Source organism: Myxine glutinosa, chromosome 14 (genome assembly GCF_964187855.1).
Source record: "Myxine glutinosa chromosome 14, kmMyxGlut1.1, whole genome shotgun sequence".
NCBI classification, from domain to species: Eukaryota; Metazoa; Chordata; class Myxini; order Myxiniformes; family Myxinidae; genus Myxine; species Myxine glutinosa.
In genome coordinates, this window is record NC_136274.1 from 70,759,197 (window position 1) to 70,767,104 (window position 7,908).

The window sequence follows — 7,908 nt, forward strand, 5'->3', positions numbered from 1 at the left end:
GAACTTGTATACAAAAAAATTTTTTTTTTTCCTCTTCTACTTATCTTTTTCTCTTTCTCTCTCTAATATGAGCTTTAATTTTTCACTTGACCTTTGGTTGACATCTATTACCTACAGGGGTATATCCTCTGCATTTGCATCAAATTATTACTTTCCGGCAAGTATGTTGATCGGTTGGTTTGTTACTTGCCGGAAAAGATTCCGGCAAGTATGTTGATCGGTTGGTTTGTTACTTGCCGGAAAAGATTCCGGCAAGTATGTTGATCGGTTGGTTTGTTACTTGCCGGAAAAGATTCTGGAAAGTTTGGTGATCGGTTGGTTTGTTACTTGCCGGAAAAGATTTCGGCAAGTATGTTGATCGGTTGGTTTGTTACTTGCCGGAAAAGATTCCGGCAAGTATGTTGATCGGTTGGTTTGTCTGTGCGCAGCACTACGTCTACACCGTTGCACATAGAATCGCCAATCTTTACACACATATTTGTCTTGCCCTGGAATAGACTGTGCCCAATTTTTAACTCCCTCGGTCCAAGGCCTCCATTATGACGTCATAATTTGATAATTCGACAAGTACAAAACTTCATCCAATCAAGATGCAATTTCTTGAGCATCATCAAGGACTAAATTAGTTTAGAAAACAAATGATATCGGTCACGTGGTTCGGCCGGCATGTTTGTCCAAAATGGATGATAAGAAAGTACATTCCGGAAAGTCCTCGGTCTCTGACCGATTTTTCATCTGTCTGTCTGTCTGTTCGCAGCACTACGTCTACACCGTTGCACGATCGCCAAACTTTACACATATTTGTCTTGCCCTGGAATAGACTGTACCCAATTGTTGACGTCATCGGTCACGTGATTCGGCCGCCATCTTGGAAAAACCGAAAAACTTAGCCCCTCCATATCTCCGAAAGTGCTGAGTATAGAAAATTGAGACATGGCTCATTGTAAAAAACACTCCATGGGGAATAGAATATGTTAATGATTATGTCATCATTCACGTGGTTCGGCCGCCATATTTGGCCTAAATGTCCGATAAAGTAAATTCCGGCAAGTCCTCGGTCTCTGACCGATTTTTCATTTACTTGTTTGTCTTGTTTTCCATGTGCTGATAATAATGTTCCCCAATTTTAAACTTCACATGTGCCTTCATACACCTTCATTAGGGTGGCCCAGATTCAGATGGTAAAATTTCAAAATCAAAATTCCTCTGTTGGCTGTATGGTCCACTATATCGGATGACTACAACCCAAAAAGCAACGATATCGGAGCTAATTTAGAGGTTGCACTAGATTATTATTATTATTATTTATTTTTTAAAATATTTTAATAATCTAGTTTTTCTTCAAATTTGGACCGCAAGCATTGTCCACAGGGTTGTGGTCAGTGTTTTAGCCTTGTCAAAAATTATCGGCCGATTTACTTCAGACAAAGCTCAAAATGTACAGGAAGCGTGGCTGTTGCACAAGGCAACATCTTTCAACAGATGGTTGCGTTCATTAAAAGGTCAACTGATGGTGCGACCACTAAATGTAACAAAATAAGCTTAAATTTGGCATAAATAGTTATTGGGCTTATTATAATGGTTAATTTTGCACATTGCATGTTTTTATTTATTTATTATTATTATTATTTTTTTGGTATACAAGATCGAGGCTTGTGTAAGAGCTTAAACATTAATGACAAAAAAACGGACACACAAGACGTAATAAAGGGAGTGGGAGACAAGATGGGGAGAGAGGGAATCGCACAAATACAACATTTGAGAGCAGGGACATCGGGAGATCTGTGGGAGGGAGAGGGCTTGGGGGGAGGAGGCACAGGAAGGGGGGGGGGGGAGGGGGGTGGGAGAGGTAAAAAAAAAACAAAAAACACATGGACACTGCTAGGACTTCCAGGAAAGAAGTCCGTATTTCAGAAAAGTGGATCTGGGGTGAATTGACAGGGGTAGAAAAGATCAAGGTTTTGGATGGGGGAAGATAAGAGATGGTGGTGAACAGCTGTTTTAAAGACTTGGAGGGAGGAGTGGGATTGAAGAGAGTGGGGGAGTTTGTTCCAGAGGCGGGAGAAAAGAGGAATGAAGGAGTGAAGGTGAGCAGAGAGTCTTGATTTTGGCAGTTTCACCAGAAGAGGTTTGCTGGCAGATCTTGTGTGACCTGCAGGAAAATTTGGGGGACAGAGCACAGGCAGAGCTGGGGGAGCAAGGCCAGAGAGGAGTCGGTAGAAGACACAACGACCACCAACCTGCCTGCTGCGGTGAGAGAGTCTAACCTGTATTTCATCTCTTGTGCTGTCACTGTATTTTATGGATCCAAAAGCTCTAATATGGATCTACCTATCAGGTTTGCTGCCTTTACCTGGAAGTCGATGCCGCTACTGGTGTCATGATGAGTTTCTATTGTTCAGAACCTTTTTCAACAACATATGTTCCAAATAGTCATTACCATTGTGCTTAAACTGTAGTGTTTAATGGCATGCACCATGTGGAATTGACTTGGCTTGTCAGGCCGGTGTTATGGAGGGGTTAGAGATTGTAAAGAATTCTACCTTTTTACGTATATAACTGGATGGCCCTGTCAGTACAATTTCTAATTAATTATCATTCCACTTGAAGGCCGTGGGTTTACTCAGTGCTGTCTATTTCTCGGCACAAACCTACAAGTAATTGCATCCCGTTAAAACTGCCAATTGTTGCAAATCCACCAGAGGGCCTTGCGTTATCGTCTGAGAGTAGACTTTTCTTTAGAAATCCACCATCTCTCTCCCATTGGAACTTTAATACAGGAACCAAAAAGAACTCCAAAAACTTTAATACAGGAAGAGGATATTTAACCCATTATGCCTGCTTTACAACACTAACACATTAATCGAATCGATTAGCTTATCGACTCCTTGGGGATTTTTGTTGTTGTTGTACATGGTGTCAAAGCGGTCGCAACGGCCGATTGATTTAATCTGTCCAAGTCGGATCACGGGCCTGTCTGCCATGATACCGTATGGATCCACAGAGCTAGTCAATGCATCATGCTGATCGGTACTGTGTGCCCGTTCTCTAATGGTGACCGAGCTGTGTTTCTGGACGCAGGCACGGTCTCGAACTGGACACGAATCACCCGAAGCGAATCTCCTTTAAGAGATGGATATGTATAATTAAAACAAGTGATCAGAGACACTCGAATCACCGAGACCGTGATTTTTTTTTTCCCGGTACTACCTGGGGTACCTGGTGTTAGATTGCTATTATAATCCTGTTGGCATTTTGAGTAAATAAAATTTAGATTTTTTTTTTTTCGTTGTATTTTATTGTGAGTGAGGGGAGGGGCTAAAACCCTTCCCTCCACTCATGAAGGAATGGAGCCAAGGGCATCTCTGAGAGAAATGGCCATGCACACACCTTTTGTTATAATGTATTCTCCACAATGGAGAAGCAATACAGTAATAACTATAACGGCACTTGATAGAGCGCATATCCTCCGCCAGGCTGAACAGTTTACATTTTGTATCCCACTGATAGGCCGAATGGGGATCCAGACCTGAACCAAAGTCTAATCGGCTTGTTCTTGTCACCTCCCCAACTCATCCACCTCGTTTTGTCATAACTCATTCACAACCTTTTGATGTATTGTGCTACACAGTATATTGGTTGGTCAGGTTGGTGGTGCCTAACCCGACACCCCTCACTGGCTTTGCTCGTGGGGAGGGTGATTGTCACCCTGCCAGGACGAAAAACAACACCCAGCAAAGGGTGGATGAACTCACGTAGGGAGCCAACGATCATCCAGTACGATGGTGTCTCCTCAAAAAAACATCCATCCAGTTTGAACCAGTTCAAGGCGTACTAAAGACTTTTTAAATGGTATGTGCTGCTTCCTTGCTTGAAAAGAATAGAGCATGGACAATCCCCTTCGGTTGGCATCCATGGGGAGGAGGAAATTCCTCTTGAGGAAATGCCCGACTGAGTACTTTGAGAAAAGTGGCGTCATTGTTATGACGTTGCTGGTACCCAGAGTATCCTGGGAAGTGACGGCACTTCCTCCACGCTCAGTGTGCGTGTGCACATATCAGCTTTATTACAAGCCTTGTATTAAACAAAATGTTTTTTGACCCCATCTCTCAATGTTGAAGAATCACGTAAAAAATTATCGTGTCCGTATCCGGATCTTCACCCAATTCAAATTGATTTGCCCTTGTCGCACACCAAACCTGTCCAAGGTTTGTCTGAATCTGTCCACAACTTTTTGAGATATCCTGCTCCCAGACAAATGATTATACAGATAGGGGTGAAAGCATAACTTCCGTGCACCTTCGGTGGTTGGCGGAGGTAACTAGAACGACACTCGTACAGCACAAGCCATAACAATGTCCTTGTCAGGCAATGGCCCATTAACATTTATCATTTTTCCTCGCCTCGCGCATTCCTTCTGAACAAAAATACCAGAATACCACTTCATCACTGCTGACGTCATCTTTGTCACCCAATGCACCCCGTGGGGAGTTGATGATGTATGCCTCAACTTCTTTTTTTTCCATTGAGCAGTTTTTGAAGAAAATGTCATTTTTTTCCCTTAAATCCAATATGGCTGCCATATCATATGACCGAGGACATCAGAGTTAGCAATAAAATATTCTCCATGGAGAGTCACTCCTTTGTTTAAAGTTTCACATCAATCAGACAAGTGGTTTCAGAGAACTATTTTTCAAGTGAAAATACAAAGACAGGAACACAACAGATTCATGGGCATTGGAGAAGTGTCGCAACAAGCGAGTTAATCGAACACCATAACCCGTGCAGTTGCACAAGGATACGCAAGGAAATGTGACACAGGAGAAAGCCATTCGGCCCATCATGCCTGTGCCACATCAACGCCAGATCAATTTTATCAGTCAAAGCAACTTAATTTCACGGGGGGATGAGGATAAGACAATGTGGCATGCACAGGGATATCCCAATGATGTCAAAATAAAAAAGGGAGAATACAAGTACAGATGCATTCAAAGTACACTGCACAAAGTACACCGCACAAGTACACCGCATTGGGAGGGAGAGGTGTACAATAATTGATTGATTAATTCAGTAATTAAAATCAATAAACGGTAATCGTAAAATAATTTCTTAATCAATTGGCTAATAGCATACCTCAACCACTGGTGTTTAATCCAAAGCTGTAACTTTTTGAAAATTAAATAAGTCATGAATCGAACAATTTTTTTAAATTTTTTTTTTGTTTGTTTTTTTTTTTTGTTTGTTTTTGTTTTTGTATACAAGATCGAGGCTCGTGAAAGAGCGAACATTAATCACACAGAAAGACAAACCGACACATAAAACATATAACATAGGGAGCGGTAGACAAGATGAGGAGAGAGGGGGAAGGACACAAACACAACATTTGAGAGCAGGGACCGAGAGACATGGAGACATCGAGAGATCTGAGGGGGGGGGGGGGGGGGGCGTGGGAAGGGGGCGGTGGGAGAGGTATAAAACATATGGACACTGCCAGGACTTCCAGGAAAGAAGTTGGAATTTCAAACAAGGTGGATCTGGGGTGAATTAGCGGGGGTAGAAAAGATCAAGGTTTTGGATGGGGGAAGATAAGAGATGGTGGTGAACAGCTGTTTTAAAGACCTGGAGGGAGGAGTGGGATTGAAGGGAGTGAGGGAGTTTGTTCCAGAGGCGGGAGAAAAGAGGAATGAAAGGGTGAAGGTGAGCAGAGAGCCGAGATTTCGGCAGTTTAACCATCAGAGGGTTGCTGGCAGATCTTGTGCGACCTGTAGGAATATTTGGGGGACAGAGCACAGAGAGAGCTGGGGGTGCAAGGCCGGAGAGGAGTCGGTAGAAGACAGAAAGACCACCTACCTGCCTGCGGTGAGTGAGTGAAAGGCCCTCAGAGATAGCTTCATCGCGGGAGATTCCAATAATTCTGAAAGCTTTGGTTTCAACAGCGTGAAGCCGAGCTAGGTGTGAGGCAGGAGCACCGGCCCATAGGGGAGAACAGTATTCCATTGAGCTGTGGATGAAAGCCTTGTATGTGGTGAGGAGCTCAGGTGTGCCGAGGAAGGACTTCGCACGACGGAGGATGCCCAGTCGGCGACTGGCTTTGGAGGCCAGCTTGGAAATGTGGTTTTCCCAAGAAAGATCATGGCAGATAGTGAGACCCAAAATCTTGAGCGACAGAACTTCTTGGAGAGGATTGTTGAGAAAGTAGATGGGAGGGTTGTCCAGTCGATCTTTTTGGAGAGACATAGTAAGAGTGTGAGATTTGTCAGGATTGAAAGACATGTTCCACTTGTTTGACCAGTCTGTGATTTTGTCCAGGTCTTCAGAGAGTGAGGAGGCAGCAGACTGCCGATCTGAGGGAAGAGGAATGGAGCGGCAGAGAGTGGAGTCATCAGCAAAGAGATAGAGAGGATTTTCGAGAGAGTCAGAGAGATCATTGATGAAGACCAGAAAAAGCACGGGGCCCAGAACACTGCCTTGGGGAACTCCAGCCTGAACAGGAAGAGGAGATGAGAGAAACCCATTCAGGGCCACACGTTGACGACGACTAGAGAGGAAGTCCGCCAGCCATGCGTGGAGATTTCCATGGATACCAAAGGAGGAGAGTTTGGTGAGCAGAGCGGGGTGCCAGACCGTGTCGAAGGCACGTGATATGTCGAGGGAGACAGCTCTAATTTCCTGTTTGGCATTGAGGACCTCCATCCATTGTTGAGACAGCAGAAGCAGCATGTCCAGAGTAGAGTGACCTGGTCTGAAACCAAATTGATGATCAGAGATCAAGCCATTGGAGAAGAGGAAAGATTTCATATCCGAAGCAATGATGGATTCCATGACTTTGCTGATAATTGGGAGAAGGCTGATTGGTCTGTAGTTGCTAGGATCTGTTTTTGCACCTTTTTTGTGCAAAGCGGTGATGTTGGCTGATTTCCAAGCAGATGGCAGTTGACCTTGAGCAAAAGAGAGGGTGAAGAGAACAGAGAGAGGGTGAGATAGAGCAGCAGAGCAGGATTTTAGGACCCGTGGGCTGATGCCGTCGGGTCCAGTTGCAGAATCAGAGTCGAGGGTTGACAGAAACTTTTCCACCTTGTCAGGAGGAAAGGACACGGAGTCCAGGAGCAGCAGGGTACGACTGGGTATGGTGGGTACAGAGAGGGATGGGTTTGGGACACAAGATTTAGAGGCAAACACAGAGTTGAGGCATTCAGCTTTTTCACGTGCGGAGTCAGCTGTGTAGCCGTTTGAGGTAAGGGAGGGGATGGAGGGGGAACAAACACCAGAAACGGATTTGACCAGACGCCACCAGGATTTGGAAGAGGGAGACAGATAAGAGAGTTCGGTCTTGAGAACGGAGAGATATTGTTTCCTGGCTCTCCTGAGGGTGGACACACACTTGTTTCGGGCTTTGTGAAAGGAAATGAGATTTCCTTCCGTTGGATTTGCTTTCCAGGAGACGAAGGCAAGTTGTTTCTGGGCAACAGCCTCACCACAAGATTCCGTGTACCATGGACGGGAGGAAGGGTATGACAACTGAAGACGAGATGGGATAAATCTGTGCATGAGAGAGAGCAATTTACTTTGGAAGAATTCCCAGGATGAGTTGATGTCAGAGGTGGTAGAGATGGGAGACCAGTCCAGATGATTGATGGCTGCTTGAAGACCGTGCCAGTTGGCCTGAGTGAAATGCCAGACTCGTCGACGCTGAGCAGGCTCCCTGAGGATGGTCAGAGAGATGTCCACTTTAACAAGGACATGATCAGATGATCCGATCGGAGCAGAAGAAGAGCAGCAGACATTTTCAGGGAAGTTAGTCATAACCAAGTCCAGAAGAGAAGATGTTCCGTTGACTGAGATCCGGGTCGGGAAATTGACAGATTGTGTCAGTCCCAGTGAGTCGCAGAAGTCCTTTGCTGAGGAGCC